This window comes from Macaca thibetana, chromosome 2 (assembly GCF_024542745.1).
Source record: "Macaca thibetana thibetana isolate TM-01 chromosome 2, ASM2454274v1, whole genome shotgun sequence".
Lineage (NCBI taxonomy): Eukaryota > Metazoa > Chordata > Mammalia > Primates > Cercopithecidae > Macaca > Macaca thibetana.
In genome coordinates this window covers 125,884,063-125,902,193 of record NC_065579.1, presented here as the reverse complement: position 1 = coordinate 125,902,193, position 18,131 = coordinate 125,884,063, and the positions used below count along the sequence as shown (strand labels likewise).

General features: G+C 43.5%; 1 protein-coding gene across 8 annotated transcripts in view; it reads left to right on the top strand.

Moving 5' to 3' along the window:
- Positions 1 to 4,107: 4,107 nt before the first annotated feature.
- Positions 4,108 to 18,131, top strand: part of FOXP1 (forkhead box P1) — a 631,073-nt gene continuing 617,049 nt past the window's right edge. For 4 of the 8 annotated variants that reach the window (XM_050781345.1, XM_050781346.1, XM_050781342.1 and 1 more), the window contains exon 1: positions 4,108 to 4,256. The gene's annotated coding sequence lies outside the window, so the exon portion shown is untranslated. Of the gene's footprint in view, positions 4,407 to 18,131 lie in introns of all 8 variants that reach the window. The other 4 variants (XM_050781331.1, XM_050781335.1, XM_050781334.1 and 1 more) reach the window with 2 other exon arrangements.

The window sequence follows — 18,131 nt, the reverse complement described above, 5'->3', positions numbered from 1 at the left end:
CCATACAAGCTAAAATGCATTTTGTCTAGATTCTAGTCTAAAAGATTCAGTGAACAGTCTTGACTGGATAGCATGGAACTTTATGCAGCATGCATGCAACGCGAATTCTACCAGGCTGGAATTACCTTAGCAGCATCTCTTTCTTTTATTCTGTAGCATCAGCGAATGGCTTTATTTTTTTTTTTTAACTTGCGAAAGATACAATTTTAAAGCGATAGTCTTATGCTACCCTTGAAATAGAGATTTACATTCTTCTGTAAATGAATGTTTAACAGTATTTGTAAAGGGGCATTACCCGAAAGAATTTGTAATAACCTTTTCAGGATATTATCTACAACTGTGCTGATCTCAAGACCAAAGGGACAGTAAGCCTCTCCCCTCCTCGCAAGAGGAAGTACTTTGTAGGAATCCACAAGGGTGACTTTTAATATATTCTCATAAAGAATTGGCCTGGTGTACACCATCCAGCCAGTAGCTGGAAATGCTGGTTTGGGAGTCTGGCCACTTCTGTGGTGATGGGTCTGAAATAATTTACTTCTGTTAACAACAACAACAACAACAACAACAACAACAAGACAGAGTTCTTACAGCTTTCCAAGTCACGTTTCAGAAACACATACTCTGCTTCCTTCTTTATGCGTATTGACAAAAGTGAAAGAAATACTAGTGTCTTTTGTTTTATGTATGTATATTTCAAAACATTTAATTCAGTCTTAGTTTATTCCTTAGAATTTCTAAATTCAACCAAACTTCAAAAACCGCAAAAAGAAAAAAAAAAATCTCACCTTTTCAAAGAATTGGACAAAGCTTTTTGCACGTGACTGATCACTGGGCGAGCAGGTAATTTGTGTTAAACAACGGACTGACATGCTAGCCCCCAGGCGTTTTCCTAAGAGGAACCGTGGCAAGAACACAGTTCCTGATGCAGCCACTTTCCCCCAAAGTGGACTCGACTGCACATTCCTGCAGTGGCTCTGACAAGGAAGGGGGCAGAAGCTCGTCCCTCATTCACACTCTCCTGATTCCGAGAAACGGGAGAAAACCCCTCGCTGGCTGGCGGGGTTTCTGTTTCCTTGCAAACAGGGGTTTGTCCTTCTGCTGAACTTTCACCTCCCGAACTCGCCTTCTTTCATTGGACAAAGTGCAGAAAGAAAGAGGATAGACCGAGGGAGGACAGGAGAGGAGAAAGGGGGTTGAAAACACCACCTACCACCTCCCTCTCCTTCAACTGTCACTGATGGCAAAACACTTTCACTTTTAACTGGAGGAAACTCACATCCTAGGCTATCCTCTCCCCTCCCTTTCATATTTTAAGCTAAGAATCCAAGCAAATAGCCATCGCATTCCCATCTTCGTCCGTAGTTAACACTCTCCCTTCTCGTTTTTTCCGCTGTCTGAATGGGCCCCCCCATTTCCCATCTCCTGAGGAATCTCCCCCTCCGCCCCCATGCCCCTTATTTTCCAGGTCTTTCCTGCCAGATCCCTCTGTTGCCAGGGACTGCTCTGGCGTTCCCTTCCTCTCTCTGGTCCGCGGGGCTCTGCCTCCCTCTCCTCTTCCCAATTCAGCCTGGACGCCCCTCACTTCCCCCTCACTGGATCCCTCCCCCCAACCCCCGCCCCCCATTCTTTGGCAATTGCGATTTTTTTTTTTTTTTTTTTTTTTTTCTGGGAGCCCGGTTGTTTACCCAGCAGGTGGATGTGACGTCAGGGACGCACAACAGCAAAAAATAACAACATCTCCCTCCGCGACGTGTTGGCCTCTCTCGCGCGCCTTATTTATTTATTTGTTCCGGGATGTCGGGGGGGAGGGGGGTGGGTGCCAGCGCCCCAGAGAACGGCATAGAGGGAAGCGCTGGCGCTCGGGGGTCCGCTGGGGTGCCCGGCGGGTTGCGTGAGGCGGAGACGGGACCCCTGCGGGAGGCCGAGGATCGGGCCGGGGGGCGCCCCCGGGCCGCTGCTGCCCGCGCCTCTGCCGCCGCCGCCGCCGCCGCCACCGGCGCTGGCTGGGCTCCGGGAAGCTAGTCCGGAGCGGAGGAATCTATTGTTATTTATTGTGTGGCGGTTGCACGCTGTACTCGCGGCGGCCCGGCCCTCGCCCGGGAGTGCGTGTGTGCGCGCGTGTGTGCGCGAGTGAGTGTGTGCGCGGGGTGCGCGCGCGGGCGGGAGTGGGCGCGCGCGGGGAAAGGCCCGAAAACACCTTAGTTTGCACCGAGAGACCATTTGCAGCGGGTGAGTTTGTATTTTTCCATTTCTGCTCCACTTTTTCCCAAGCCGCCTCCTGTCTTGTTTCCGCCACTTTAAACAACAACAACAACCAGCACAAAAAAAAAAAGAAAGAAAGAAAGAAAAAGAAAAAAATGGAAAAAAAAAAACAACTACTTTCCACCTCCAGGCTCCACGTGCATCTCCCCCAGCCCTCCCTTTTCTTCCTCTCCCCCCGGGTCGGGGCCCAGCTCTGGGATGGGTGGGGGCTGCGGGCCGGCGCGCGGGTGGAGGGAGCTCCGGCAGCGCCCGCACCCTTTGGGTTTATTTGCATAAGTCAAATGGGGGCGGGGGCGGTGGCGGTGGCGACTGCGAGGAGGCGAGATTGCCTCCCCGTAGGCCCCTTCACGCCTCTCTCTGCGCTCTCCACGATCGCCTTGGGGAGAGAAATCAATAAGCCCAGGCCGCCTGGCGCAACTTTAGATGCCCGGCGTTGGCGTTCGGTGGCCGCCTGGGCGCTGGGCCGGTGCGGGGTCCCGGGTCCTGGCCGCGGCGGGAGGGGGCGCGCGCCGGGCGCCTCCTAGGCCCAAAGTTTAGACTTGGAGCAAACTTTTCCCCTTCCGTCTCCGCGGGTGTGTGCCCCCTCGGTGCCCTTGAGCTGCCCCGCGGGCCTCAGCAGACTGACTGTGGCGCCTGGCCCTGGGCCCCGCACTGGGGAACTTCCCCACTGCCACGCGCGCGTTACCCCGAGAGTCAGCGGCGAGGAAGCTCTCCCGCCACCCCCTCTGAGCCCGGAAAATTCAAACACGCACCTGCGCACCCCCAGCCAGACACGCACCCCTACGCGCGCTCGGCCCCCGCTTTCCCGAGACGAGTCCGCAACAGCAGTGGCCAGATCCACGGGCGGGTGCGGGAGCCGGATGCGCTGCGAGCAATCGCCGCGCCCGGATCCCTCTCCCTCCATCACACACATTTTCTGATTTTACCCCCCTCTGAAGCTTGGGGAACGGGGAAATTTCCCAAGCTCCGATTTGTCCTGCGACGCGCGCGTGTCGCCTTGTCCCTCTGGCCCTGTCCTGGCGGCCGATGGCTCTCCGTCCCTGGCTTGCGCGCAGCGTTCCTCCCGAGCTCCCTGCGCTCTATTCCTGTCCCGCCGAGACGACTCCCTGGAGCCAGCGAGCCGAGGCGGCGTGCGCTTCGAGTGGGGACCACGGCGGTGGCGGCGGCGCCGGGAGCCGAGGAGTTTGCCAGTTGCCGCGGGGTCGCGGTCATTTGCTGCCTCCGCCTCCCCTCGCCCCCGCCTCCCGCCTCCCTCCTTTTCAGACAACGTCGCGCTCGGAAACTTAGATTCCTTCTCCTTTTTGGCCCTCGACGAGCCCCCCTCCCCACCTGTTGTGAGCTCCGCCTTGGTCCCGGGAGACTGGCAGTGACACACACGGGCGCTGGGGAGCTCAGCGCCCAGAAACAAAGTCGCATGGCCCCCTCCCAAGTGTTTGCTTCGAAATCGCTGCCTGCAGCCCCCCCATTCCCGCGCAGCTCCCGCCCCCTGTGAGAATAGGACTAAATAAACAGTTGTAACTCCAAACCTTGCGCCCGCGATCGTATCCCTATCCCACCCCCTTCCCCCTATTCCTCCCCCCCTCCTTTTTGTTGTTGCAACTTTGTGAGATCCTGGGGAAGGTGCTGAGACTTTGGCTCGGGCCGATTTCCCGGTCTCGGGATCCTTGCAGGGATTCCCTGAGCCGCATCCTCTCTTCCCTCCACGCGCACTCGCGGGTCCTCGGAGCCCGCTGCCCTCTCTGTCCTGGCCCCTCGGCCTACTCACCCGTCCCGTCCCCTTCAGTTCCCCCCAGCCTGCACGGGGAAGATTTGCTGAGGGTCGCCCCGGTTTCTTGTCGACCGCAGAACCCGAAAGTTTGCAAGAGGAAGAGAGCGCGCGGCGAGCGAACGAGCGGGCCGGGGGCAGCGGCAGCGGCGCCGGGGACCATGGTGCTGCCGGCGCCTCCTCCGCGGGCGTGAAGGCGGCGCTCCTACTCCCTCCCCGGACTCCGCGGGTAAGTCGAGGCGGCCGCGGGCGCGGGGGCCAGGGACACCGGAGAGCCCCGGGCGGCACTAGGGGTTCTCCGTCCCCAAAGAGCCCGCCGGGGCGGCGCGAGCCTAGCGATAAGGCAACGGGAGCGAGGAATGTGCCCATCCTCAGGCCGGTAGGTGCTTCGAAATACTGGACTTCTTCCCCCCCACCCCCGACCCTTTTTCCCTCTTTCTTTCCTAAATCCGAAAATTTGTAGATCAAAGTTTAGCGTGGAGTGTAAAGTGCTCCGATAAAATATGGTGACATCTTCGCCCCCCTTCTCACCCCACTCCCCTCTTATAACTATTAATTATTTCCAAGTCATTGTGTCCAAATACCCTTGCTGGGCTGATTACAAAGTGTATTGATTTAGTCTGGGCTCATCCTATGCTTTCGTCTTAATTCATTTTCTTTTTGCTCTACCAGAAGACCCAAAATGAAACTTATTTCTTCCTCTTCTCTACCTCCCCACCCCCCAAGCCCTCATCTGTGAGGCTTGGGCAGAATAATGAAATTAATATAAACATTTCATTTGCATTTGACCTTCTCCAGTCCACTTCTGAGGGGCTGAAATTGCACTCATATCTGCTCACAGGTATTTTCCAAGTTAGCATTTTCTTTTTTGTCACTGCTCTTTAAACAGGAATGCCGGAGGAGCATTCTGGATTCCCTTTGAAAGGCGTCTGTACATTCAAACCGTCTACACTTCACCATTGGTTGTACGTAGACTTAAGGGTTTAGGACTTGGACAATAGCTGAGTTGAGAAGACCTCAAGGATATTTAAAGTAATTTTTCTGCTACTGAAAATATATTGAAGAATCGCTGCAAAATTTTTCCATTCCATCCCCTTTCCCCCATCCCCGTTTTCCACAGCAAGAATCAATTTGGAGGGAGATGTGTAAACTAGAATTTTAAAAGAAATAGTAAGACTTCAGGTGTTTTCTACCCAGGGAGAGCCTACATAATTGAGAAAGAGGAGTTCTTGCTATTTTTCTGTTCCAGAGAGAAATGTATCAAATCTTTTTTAGAATTCCACTGGAGTTTTGATTCTCAAAGTGGAAATACCCATCCCTTTGGGTCCAGGAAAAGAAAACTCGGCTCACAGTTTCAGAAATTTGGAATGTTTTTTCTCCCCCCTCTCTGTCTTTCTATTTGAAACGTCTTACAATTAAAGAGCAAGAAAAATACAAAAAAGGAACTCAACTAGTTACCATTCAAAAGGTGTCAGCTAAAATCTCACTGCAAAGGGAAAAAAAAAAGGTTTAACATCTTGCCACTGGCTGCATCCCCCACCCCCCTTAGACTTTGGATTAGTCATTGTTGAGAGAGAGGGAGAAAAAAAAAATCACTTTTTTTTTTTTTTTTTGGAAAAGTAAAGTAAACAGCCTCCAACTGCTGAACCTTGACAACCCAAATTAAGGAAGCAGGAGAGATCAAACAGAACTGCTGCTGGGTGGTTGTCAGGAGCTGCTACACGGAGAACCCTGGACTATTCGATCAAGCAGCAAGGCTATATGTTCACTTATGCAGAAATGGACCATTGCAAATGCTAATCTTTGTTGTGCAAGCGAAGGCTCACTTGGAAGGAAATACTCAGCCCCTGTCTGGGCAGCATTTGAATTCCTTATGGATGCCGAGTCGCTAACCAAGTTATTATTATTTTTTAATGTATCCTTCTTTATGAGGAGAATGCCACCCAAAAATGTATTAAAGGAATATTAAGTCGTCCAGAGGCTGTCTTGCTACCAAGAACTGTGCAATGGAATTCTTTTTACCAACATTAGACTCCTACACCAGAGTTAGATAACGTTTTCTCACATTGAGTTTAGAAGATCTGCCTTGTCAGAGAAGCCAAGGTTTTGTATGTGAGGGTTTAAATCTGATGTGAAGCTCAAAAAAAAAAAAAAAAGGAAGAAAAAAAAAAAAAAAAAAAAAAATCTCTGGTGATGAAGTTTTGTGTCAGCCCACTCTTGGAATTTAAAAAGGCGAGAGAGAGCAGTTTCCAGATTAGACATAACCTCTTTTTTTAGATTGACATTCAACATGACCACGTTGCTACTTTTATTCAAGTTCTCTGTAACTTGTCCTTGCTTGTTGTCTAGGAAAATTTAACTGCTTTACATTTTTAAAGGGAGTAGTAACAGTAATTACTGTAGCATTTTGTTTTCACAGGTTTATCAAAGTATAATGAAAGAAACATCAACTATTCAAATTAACTGTCTCAAATAAGGGGTTTATATTGCTGGAGATGTCTCTAAGATTTTGTGTTTATATTTAAATCCTGGAGTATAAACTGTGTAACACTTCTTTTTTTTCTGGGATAAACTATCCCCAAATTAAATGTCATTTTAAATTAAGTAGAACAAAGTGGGAAGTAGGATAAGTAAACACATGCAGAAGAATAAAAATAATTGTCATTTAAGGATTATATTTTTAATGAACAAGTGTCGGTCACATAGTAAGCAGTTTATATATTTTTTATAAGCCAGAGTTTCATAACCATGGTGCACAACATGTTTTCAAAGTCTGTAGTTTTTACTAGCTATACCTTTATTGTATAATTAAGCAATGTGAGTTAAACATACACATGGATGCTATTAGGCAATTTTCTGCAATATGTAATGTTTTGAAAAAGCTATAAATATTTTCTAGTTAAATCACTTATACTTACAGTAGCAAAAGTTAACTGAGTTAATATTGAGCCTAGGCATGGTTTTCTGTTACTGAGTTTTTCTTTGCCTTTTTTAAGACTATACCCCTGGCCTTGTAAATTTGCATCTTAGGCTCTGTTGAAGGGTATGTCTGTTTTCAGCAGTTGTTTAAATTAACAGAAGAATTGTGATATTTTTCAAATATATTTATATTGCAGCGAGTCCAATGCCAAAATTAAGAAAGAGAAGGAATATAGCAGATGTGACAACTTCTTTTGAACCCAGCTTCCTCTTTGCAGCCAATCTTATTGTGCATATTTATTTGGTTTTCATGTTTTACTTATGACTCAAACTGAATTTTGAAACGCTATCTTGTAAGATTCCACATCTCAAAAAGTATGTATGTTTAGACAAGGTTAGGTGTTATAGTACCTATCACATTTCAGTGGGAATGCCAAGAATATTTACAGGGTATAGCAAGAATTTTGTCCTTTAAAAATAATTTTAGGTATACGTTAATAAAACTTAAGTAGATTGCAGGCTGTCAGAAAATAGTATAAATTTTGTTTATGATTCTGTTACTTTAAGGTACTTACATTAAAGAAACTCATTTAACCCCTGACTGAAGAGCATTAAGTGGGGAGGGGAACCCTCCAAAGAGCTCCCACTGCCCTTTGCTCTCCCGATAATCTTAAATTACTACAATTTAATTGCAACTTCAAGGCATTCAGCGTGAGCTATTTCTCCACGACCGAGAAAGGGTTTCCAGAGCATGGCTAGATTTATACAGGTGGTATTTTTGTTTCTATATATATATATATATTTTTTTTTTTTTTTTGCTAAGGGCTTTTCCTTTCTTCCTTATCCTGTTAGATGTCACACTTCTTTTATAGATTTCAGTCATAGTAAATGCCATTTTTGCTATACAAGCAATGATTGGCCGTTTTTTCTTTTTAAATGTGTTTTTTTGAATCTAGAGTATATAAAGCTCTCAAGCAGGTCGGGGTTTGTTTTCTAAAGAAAATAACCTCAAGAAAGGCATCTGCTGAATAGACAGGTGAACTTTATACCTGAGCCAACATATACTTTTACTATTTGCAGGGGAATTTTTTTTTTTTTTTTAGGTTGATAGTAGTTAGTCCCACCAGGTGATCAAACATTGAGTTTGTGAGACAAGCCAGCAAGCCAAGTAGGTTTGCACTTGGGCCCATGCATTTTTTTTTTTAATGATCTTTCTTGTGATTTGTTACTCTACTCTGCAGGCCACTTTGCTATACATACGCTATCCAAGGAACCATCTTAAACTGATTTTTCAACATATTTCTCTTCTACGGTACTTGGATGAATTAAGGTTAAAGGCTCCAAAAGCTGGAATGCCAGCAGGCCATGAGATGAGGCGAGTTCCTGAAATGGGCAAACCTGGTGAAATTTGGGGTATCTTCTGCATGATAGTTTTTTTTTTTTTTTTTTTCCTGGGATGTTTGTAGTTTATTTCAATGTGCATGTGACCATGTGCTTAATGGAAATTAAGCAGATTTGGCTTGTGTCGCCAACCTAAAAATAAATGTTGTAAGGAATATTTGATTTCTAGAAGTGTTTTTGTTTTGCATCCCATAGATAATGTTCTTGCAATTAGGGCTGCAAGGCTGGTATTCTGCAAAGAGGAAGTACAGTGGGGGAAAGTGCATGGCAGTCGGGAAAGACAATTAGTGTTCTTTGTTTCTTTAATAAATTATTCTTATTAATTACAGTCAGTTTGTGCTAAGGCATTTTTCAAGCCTTGTTTAGAAGTCAGCTCCCATTCACAAGAAGATTGTGCCAGAAGCTGTGTTCTTCTCATGCACTGTTGTTTTACCCAGTCGTGAAATGTATTGACCAGATTGACTTGTGGATGTCTCTGCAAGGCTTGTTTTTCTTTTTGCAATGCCCTGATGCCCGTTGTTAACACGTGCCCTGCCTTGTACACAACAGGTGTTTGTTTGGTAGTTATTTTATGGGACTTAGAGTGAGAAAAAAATGTTTCCTATCTAGCCAGCCACTGTGAGAACGAGTTGCCTAAAAGGAAGAACCTACCTAGTACCTGAACAGGTGTAAATGGGTGTTTCCTCATGACCCTCCCCAAGCTGTTGTATTTAAAAAGGAGGGGAGGGGGACTCAGTTTAGTGCCATGAAATTTACAATTCAGTTGTAATAATCTAAGATTATTGGGAGAGTGCAAAGGGCAGTGGGAGCTTTTTAGTGGTTTGGCCTTGATGCTTAAAGCTGCTCAGTTGTAGGGTTAAATTAGTTCCTTCAATCTGAGTACTTAAAGTAACTAAATCGTAAACAAAATTTATATTAGATTCTGACAACTAATAATCTATATAAATTATATTAAAGTATCTGGGCAAAAATTTAATTAAAGACAGAAGTACTGTCAAGCCCTGTAAATATCTTGACAGGTCTACTCAAATGGAACTGATATCACGAAATATTTACATATGTCTGGTGTGTTCAGGAACATCTCAGCAGTGCCTGTGCAAAGCTAATTGCACTTTCCTTCCAAATCACATTTTTAATAAAATAGTTTTTTTAAAAAAGGGAATATGAATACATACACAGTTGTGTTCCAGTATTCTGTTTACTATTTACTCCTCTATACTCAGAATCATGTTGTGATGAGTGTATTTCATCAAACTGCTGCTAATTCAGATAAATAGCTGAAATGGGATCATTGAATAGAAAGCTCATGCCATTCTGTTTGATTTCAACCGTTTGAAGATATCAGAGGCTAGCATGTTACAGGACAATTTACTGAGGGAAAAATGGATCTGAATGTGGGATTATTGGGCCCTGTTTATGTTCAGTAGAATAGATTTGCTTAAGATAGGACAAAGATTTTCTCCAAGTTTTATGTTTGGACGTATATTTATTTTAATTCCTTGTAAGTCAGGTGGACATCCACATTTTGCCAGATGCTCTGATTTTAGCTAATTTTGTGGTTCACTTTGTTTACTAGGACACTGAAGAATATTTCTGGCATCAAACTGAATTTCCGAAGTGTCCTTTCCCCCTCCCAGCTGTGCAATTGAGTCATAATGTGACTTTCTCTGCTCCAGGTTCCCTGCTTTTGAATTAGGGGTAGTATTTAACATATGTTCTTTGAGCCTAGGGATCCAAGGATACAGGGCTTTGTTATCACTCACATTTTTAAAAGATGTTCTTGGTGCTCTCAGGACAGTGACTGCAGCTTTTGTGGGGGAGGATGTGATGTGAGTTTTGCTTGAGTGTCCTCTGCCCTGGTGCCTACCTCCTGATGACCAGTGGCACTGGTGGCTTCCCCTTCTGGTGGTGAGCACAGACATGGAAGTGGATGCTCATGTCTGAAGTGGAGGGACGTTGTTGGTCCTAATTCAGCCTGGTTCAAAGTGAGGTCCTTGCTTACCTGCATCTGTATCTCCGTGTGTGTGTGTGTGTGTGTGTGTGTGTGTGTGTGTGTAGATTATTAAAATACAGATCCTTGAGTCAGGATTTTTGCTGACTGACATGGTAACGTACATTTGTAACAAACTTCCCTTGATGATTCTGATGCATACTAGAGACCTGTGAATTAAGTGATTTATTCTGCCAGATTTCTGGAACTGAAATCTCTATCTTCACTTGGATTTTACTGATTATTTCTTTGTTTTTATCTTTAGGCCCATCCCGTGTTATTTTTTAATATATTTGGATTTTGATTACGAATGAAAAACGGTGGTTTTTAACCAAGCCACGAGTATTGGAATCACAGCAGAGCTGTTGTTCCCAACACAGACACAGTTGCACGACTCCTGGATGTGCCATATCTGGGGTGGGGCCAGCATCTGTGTTTTTAAATAGCATCCCACATGGTTCTGATGCCCACCAAAGTGGGAAAACTGGACCCGTCAGTTATCAGAGTTGGAGGAAAGCCTGCAACCCGTTTTAAGGGTTTAATTGAGTTGGTTGGCCATTGTGAAACTTAAGAGAGGAAAACAGGGCTCCTTTTTCAGGAGGTCACAAAAGAAACCTTAGAGACTTAGAGAAACAGAGGCAGAACAAGAGCCTCACAGTTCAATAAAGGGATAGGAACAACCTGGAACATTGGTGTTTTTCACCAAATGTCAGTATCAGATAATTTCCTTTTGAATTTTGTCTTGCCTGCATCCATGTTTCCCAATGGATGTTGTCATGCTGTAGCTACCAATTAGTGTCAGATGGCTCTCTAGAATTTTTTTTTCTGAGTATTCCATCTTAATTTTAAAATCGTAACTGTTTGCTCTTTAGATTAACCCTGCTGGCAGAAGTGTTTTGATTTTCCCGAGCATCTTGGGAAATTCTCTATCGTATGTGATGGGGCATGCACGAATATTGATGGAAATGGCCTAGCCAACGATGCCACACAAATGAAGAAACCGGAATCCTAAGAAGAAGGCATCCTACAAGATTATGAAATAAAGGAAGATAAAATGCTAAGGAGGCTTGTTTAAATATTCAGGGCTTCAACTAAAGATGTAACCACTAAGATCAAAAGAGTTATTTAAGTAAAAGTTGTTCAGACATTTTTTCATCTGTATTAATAATGTGCCTTTTGAAGTTACCTGGTAATAATGTGTCCAGAATGCCCACACCTAATTTTTAATTTCCATTTTGACTTTGGGTGTGGCTTTATTTTAATAGCTGCCAAAAAGCTGGCAATTGTTTTTATGTTTAGAACTTCAAGTTAGCTTTGTCTGTAGGTTTAGGTAGCATTGGGGGTATTCCTCTAATAAAAACTTTCAAAATTACCGTTCTGACCCTGAGGCACTTAAAAAAAACTCTCAAGGGCCAAATTTTAAAAGTAGAGAGCGTCTACCACTGCACAAAGAATCTCTATGAAAGATGAAACATGGAGCTGATTGAAAGAATAGAGGGCGCAATGGTAGATGACACATAGTTACCACTGTCGCTGGTAATCTACAGCTTGATGTGAAATCATTCCGCCTTGTTTGTTGAAACGTTAATCATTTCATTAAGAAAGGTTAAGTAATTAACTGATACTTCATTAGGGAATCAATGACAGACCTTTTTTTAGTGATGTATGATAGACATGTTCTAATAGAAAGTTTGCCCCATTTAATTATTTGGAAAGAAGCTAGCTGAGCCTTGGGAAGGAGGGGTGGGGCATCTTCAGATAACATCGCTGTCCATAAGCAACTTTAAATAATTTTGGAGAAAATGGTCTATTAGAATAGAAAATCGTTCAGTCCCCAGTTTTCTTTTAGGGGCTCTATCAGGCATGTTGTTGCAGACCTGCTGTTGTTTTGCATGCCTTCTCTGGGTTTAAGGAGGGTTCAGCTGCTTAAATGTGTTCGTCTTAGTTTCTAAATAATGGCTTTTGTTGCAGTGTGATGCATGTTGACAGTAAACCTGCAGCCGTAACTTTGGTAAGCTTACAACAAATTCTTATACTTGTAGAAGCAAGTTATCCTCCTTGCTGCTGACTTGGGGTGCTTCTCCCTTTTGTCTTGCTATCCTTATGGCAATTGCAGCAAAAGGTTTAAGTATTCTGGGATGAGGATGGGGTGGCGGTGGGGGTGGAGGGACTCTCCACCTGGCGAAAGTTCACCTTTTCTGATACCTCTTTGTCCTGAAATCACACCCAAGGTATGCTTCTTGCATATTTTTCCGTGTGTGTATTTATGTCTACTCAAAAAAGTACTTAAGAGAGAAATCTCATTTCTGTGTTTGCTTTTATTTTGCTTGAGAAGCAGGACAGTCACATTTACTAAATACAGAGTATCTCTTTGTTAGAAGTGACTTTCCTACAGCAGACTCCTGAGGTTAAAGAATTCTTTAAATATAAGGTAATCCTAAGAACTTTTGAAAAGCGGTGGAAATAGATTTTATATTGGGTTGCTGGGTTTTTCAGTATTTGTAACCAGTGCCCGAATTATTGAATAGAGTGTGATGCCTTGGCCTCAAGCACTTTGTTATGTGAGTTGAGAACAACTCAACTTTCCTTTTTAAAGAAAGAAATCAGGCTAATATTTACAAAGATATTTATCTTAAAACTGTGTGCTTACGTTTCCATTTTCATTGTGAAATATGTAAGGCACAAAAAAGGAACAAAGAATAAATCAGTGAGCACCCATCTACCTGTAGCTCAGCTTAAGAAAGAAGATGCTGCTGGTTCAGGTAGGAGAGGCTCCTGGAATATCCCATCCTCATCTTACTTCTGTCTTTCTTTCCTAGAGGTTACTTTACCACTGTTTTGCAGCTGGGTGGTTTTTATCTCGTGTAGTTCTTTGTATTTTTAATGTGTATGCATGTACAGGATTCCTCAAAATACAGGATTTTGTTTTGCATGTTCAAGGTTTGTTCCGATACCATCCTACTATATGTGTTCTTTAGTAACTTGCTTTTTTTAAAAAAAAAAAATCAATAGTTAAATTCATCCATGTGGATACATGTAGCTATAGCTTATTGATTTTCCATGTGAACATTTTGAAATACTGGATATTAATTCAAGACAAGTTCTTTAAATTTGAGCCTAAAACCCAGCAGCACTCTGTACATTGAACATTTCAGATTCATAAGAAACCATCAGTCCTGACTGGAACTTCCTAATTTGTTCATTTGCCTGTGTTTTGGGGGAAAAAACTTTAAAACCTCAACCATTTATCAAGGAATTTGATTAAAAAAATAATCTATCAAGTGGCTGATCTCTTACATTAAGGAAAAAAACAGGCAAAGCATTCATTTGAAGGAGCCTAGCCATTTTCTCTTTCTTATTTAAAGACTTGGCTTAGAACTTAACAGTTACATATGCAGGGTAGCGAGTTAAAAAGCCATGTTTAATTAACAGGCGCTTTATACTTCTGTATCCTTGTTATGATATAGCACCTTGTTCTTCAGTGTAGAAAGTGATTTCTGCATATTTTAAAGGACTGGCATCTTTATGGTAAGAAAGCCATATAAATAAAGATATACTTAGATGAAAATCGGAACATGTTTTTAAAATAGTGTGTGTCTACTTTCATCTCTGTTATCAAACTTGCTGCATAAGCCAGAGTTGATGCTCTGTGATTATGCTAATGACCAAAAGAATCGATGATGCGAGACTAGATGAAATCCATGGTATAATCGGAGAAAGTTATCAGTTTTTTTGTCATTAAGTATTAGTGATAAATAATACACTGTTCATTTTGAGTAGATAGAACATATTTAATTCTGATGTACAGAGTTTCAATTTAGTCAGGCTCATTGCTGAGTAAAATGATCATCTTTTGTAATTTAAGAGGAAAGAGAAAAGACATTTTTGTCAGCCTGGCTAACTGACTCGGGCCATCTAGAAATGTTTACCTTGACCAGCCAGGGAAGATTGGAAAAACTTAATTTTTTTTCCTCCTAGACAACTTGGTTATTTGTACTGACATTTTATTAAGAATATCAGATACTCAGTAAATAGCATAAATGACCAGAGATGTTAAACAAAATGAGTGTGAAGGTAGACAGTGTTTCCCTGAAGAATGGGGAAAATGATAACAAAGGGGCAATGTTTGGATAACGCTCTTTTTAAATGACTGGTCTGCGTTAACCAGGGACTATCAGAGTCGGTATCACCCATTAGACAGCAGTTTTAATTTTTTTTTAATTGAGTTTTTCATATCAAATAAGATCATACTTAGTAATGGTTTAAAGAGAAGTAATACTTGTAACTTAGCATCTTTTCCTGGGTTACTAAAACCTTAAGGGAAAAACAACTGATTCTACCTTCCTTGTCAACAAAGCATTTCTAACACATTTCTCTGTAACAGACATTTCTCCGTGGATAGAGTTTAGCAGTTTTACTACTGTAGGACAGTACCTAGTGACAAGAGAGAAAATAATAGATTAATTAGCATTGTTTTGTAGGACTTGAAAAGTGATTGAAGTTTACGAGAGAAGGAAATCAGATTGATGTTATTTTTAAAAAATGCATTACAAAAATGATTCTCTTCACAGCAAAGGCTCCTACCCAGGCTGGGGCCAGCTGTGCTCTGCCATTTCCCTGCCACAGCCTTGTCCATCCACGTTGGCTCTTACCAGCAGTACCATCTGCTGCTCCAGCAGTGGCCTTCTCTATGGTAAGGCAGGCCAATTGGGTCAAATCTTGTGATCTGGCAGATGTCCACTGAGAGCTAAGATCGGGCCAGGCTCATTTTTATGTGTGTCCAAAGCCAAGATTTCAACTTGGTGAAAGGCTGTGGAATTTATTTCCCCAAGTGTTGCCCAAACTCTGTTCTTTTCTTCAACTGCCTCCTTGGGCTGAGATGATTGCTTAATGTTCTTAATTATGCCGGATCCCTCTGTATTTTCGAATACCTGTGGGTAATTCGGATCATGGGTGGTCACAGAGGCTGGCTCAACGAACAGCTTCCCTTTCTGAATGGGAAAATCCCAGGGAGCCGGACCATGGACTGTGTGTCAGGGAGCTGAGTGGAGGCTGAAAGAGGATGGAACGCTTCCCTTGAACTTGAACTGGCATTGTTTTGCATCCAAGTGTCCTTCACCCTTGGATTGGGGAGAGTCTTACAATGAATAACTCAGAAAAAAATGTTTTAAAAATATTCCTAGATTGTAAGATATCTGTAGCCCTTATCCATAGCCATGTCTTAAAAAAAAAAGAAAACAGGAAACAAAGGGTTTCTTTACCCAGGCCAAGTGAGCACTAAAGTTTCCTGTAAGAATGAGGAGGCAGTGGGGGCCACTTTGCTTTCGAGACTTGGAGTATTAATGGAAGAACTTCTGGGACTCCCCTGACCCCTCAGGTAGGGACTTGTCAGAGCTCCAGAAGACCTAAGGGACAATCAGAGCTGAGTCACGCGTTTGTCCATGAGGGGAATGGGGTTGAAAGTGGAGACTGATTTTTCACTGAGTCACATAGCCATTGGGATCATAATGATTTCCATAACCATATTTACATATACTTGTGAATGCAGATATCTACATTGGCACATATATGTGAGTGTATCTCTTTGTGTGTGTGTATATATATATGAATATACTATTCATATTTAAAAAGATAAAATATATACATGATGTTCCTTATACTGTTTTGTTACATGCTGCTCTTTCACTCTGTAGCAGAGTATTTTCCAGTATAATACAACTGTCTTCTGTATGATTGTTAATAACTACTTGCTCTTCCATTGTATGCATTTATATTTGGTTTTCCTTCTTTCTTTGAGGGCAGCACTGTAAGGACCAAATGGTCTCTGCATTTGTAATTTACATTACATGAGATGGGAATAAGGACATCATGGGCCTGTGGCGTTGCGAATGTTTTCTGTGGATATGTGTGCTATATGTCCGCATGCACTTGTGTACACATGTGCACATTTGGTATCTGGAACTGCTTTTTTATAAGTAGTTCAGACTCTCACAGCTCCTTGAGTTTAAAAATGCATCCTGTCCCTTCATACCCCCATTTCTGCCCATTAGTGACATCTGTGTCTTGCTTTTTCTTGAGCTCTGACAGTCATACTTAACACATTTTGGTTTGCAGCTTGGAGCATGTATTAGGGATGAAGTGAAAAAAATGCTATTCTCTGCATTAAATATAAATTTTTGAGAAACTAGGACAACCAGGTCTCATAGAGTGTAAATAGCCCATGAAACAAGTTGCCTGTAAAAATGTAGTATAAAAATCCAAGTCTTATGAGGCATTTGAAAATTCAGAGAACAGGCTGGGCACAGTGGCTCACGCCTGTAATCCTAGCACTTTGGCAGGCCAAGGTGGGTGGGTCATCTGAGGTCAGGAGTTCGAGACCAGCCTGGCCAACATGGCGAAACCCCATTTCTACTAAAAATACAAAAATTAGCTGGGCGTGGTGGCTCATGCCTGTAATCCCAGCTACTTGGGAGGCTGAGGCAGGAGAATTGCTTGAACCCGGGAGGCAGAGGTTGCGGTGAGCTGAGATCATGCCACTTTATTCCAGCTTGGGTGACAGAGCAGGACTGTTTCAGAAAAAAAAAAAAAAATTCAGAGAACAAACAAAAAGCAGAAGACCAGCTGTATAATCTGCTGGCCCATTGAAAAAATTAAAATTTGGGCCGGGCGCGGTGGCTCAAGCCTGTAATCCCAGCACTTTGGGAGGCCGAGACGCGCGGATCACGAGGTCAGGAGATCGAGACCATCCTGGCTAACATGGTGAAACCCCGTCTCTACTAAAAAATACAAAAATCTAGCCGGGCGAGGTGGCGGGTGCCTGTAGTCCCAGCTACTCGGGAGGCTGAGGCAGGAGAATGGCAAGTAAACTCGGGAGGCGGAGCTTGCAGTGAGCTGAGATCCGGCCACTGCACTCCAGCCTGGGCGACAGAGCAAGACTCCGTCTCAAAAAAAAAAAAAAAAAAAAAAAAAAAAAGAAAAATTAAAATTTGGGGTCCCTATTTAAAAAGTAGTAGGCATTTCAAGTAGGTGATGGCAGAGCATTAAACCAAGGGTGGGACTCTTCTGAACTTGGGGCTTTTCTGAATGTGGGGCCCTGTGGGACTGCACAGATCACATGTCCATGAAACCAGCTCTGCCTGAGATTCAGAAACTGTCTTGAAGGGCTTTATTTCTCTGCAGCAAGGGTTCTTCCTCTGTAGAACAGTAGGACCAGGTTGGGACAGGCATAGCAGCCTGAGGCCCTCCTGTGCAGCTTGCACTCATCCATCTCAGTGTACTCTATTGCTGAATCCAAACTGGGTTCAAATTCCTCAGGAAGCACGTACCTTCTCCTGGATATGCATTGAGTGCAACATCTTAGCCATTTCCACGACTGGGTATTCTCTGCGGGCTTTCTGCAAGGTCTCATGAGGGAGGTGAATCCTGTTTCTTTCCTTCCCTCCCCTCCCCTTCCCTTCCTTTTCTTCCTTTTCTTTATTTCCCCTCCCCTCCCCTCCCCTCCCCTCCCCTCCCCTCCCCTCCCTCCCTCTCTCCCTCCCTCCCTCCCTCCCTCCCTTCCTTCCTTCCTTTTTCCCTCCTTTCCTTCCTTTCTTTCATTTTCTTTCTTTTCTTCTATAGCCCTTCTCCCAGGATTTTACCATTTTGACTGTATCTTCCATCTCAGTCACCTTCCTTGCCCTTCTTCATTGTCACCTGCTTCATTCTGGAAGAGGCCTTTAGGGCCTACAACCTGAAGGCAGCCTCAGGAAAGAATGTCCACTCTTTTCTTCCTTTTATCCCAAAGTGTTAGTTGTT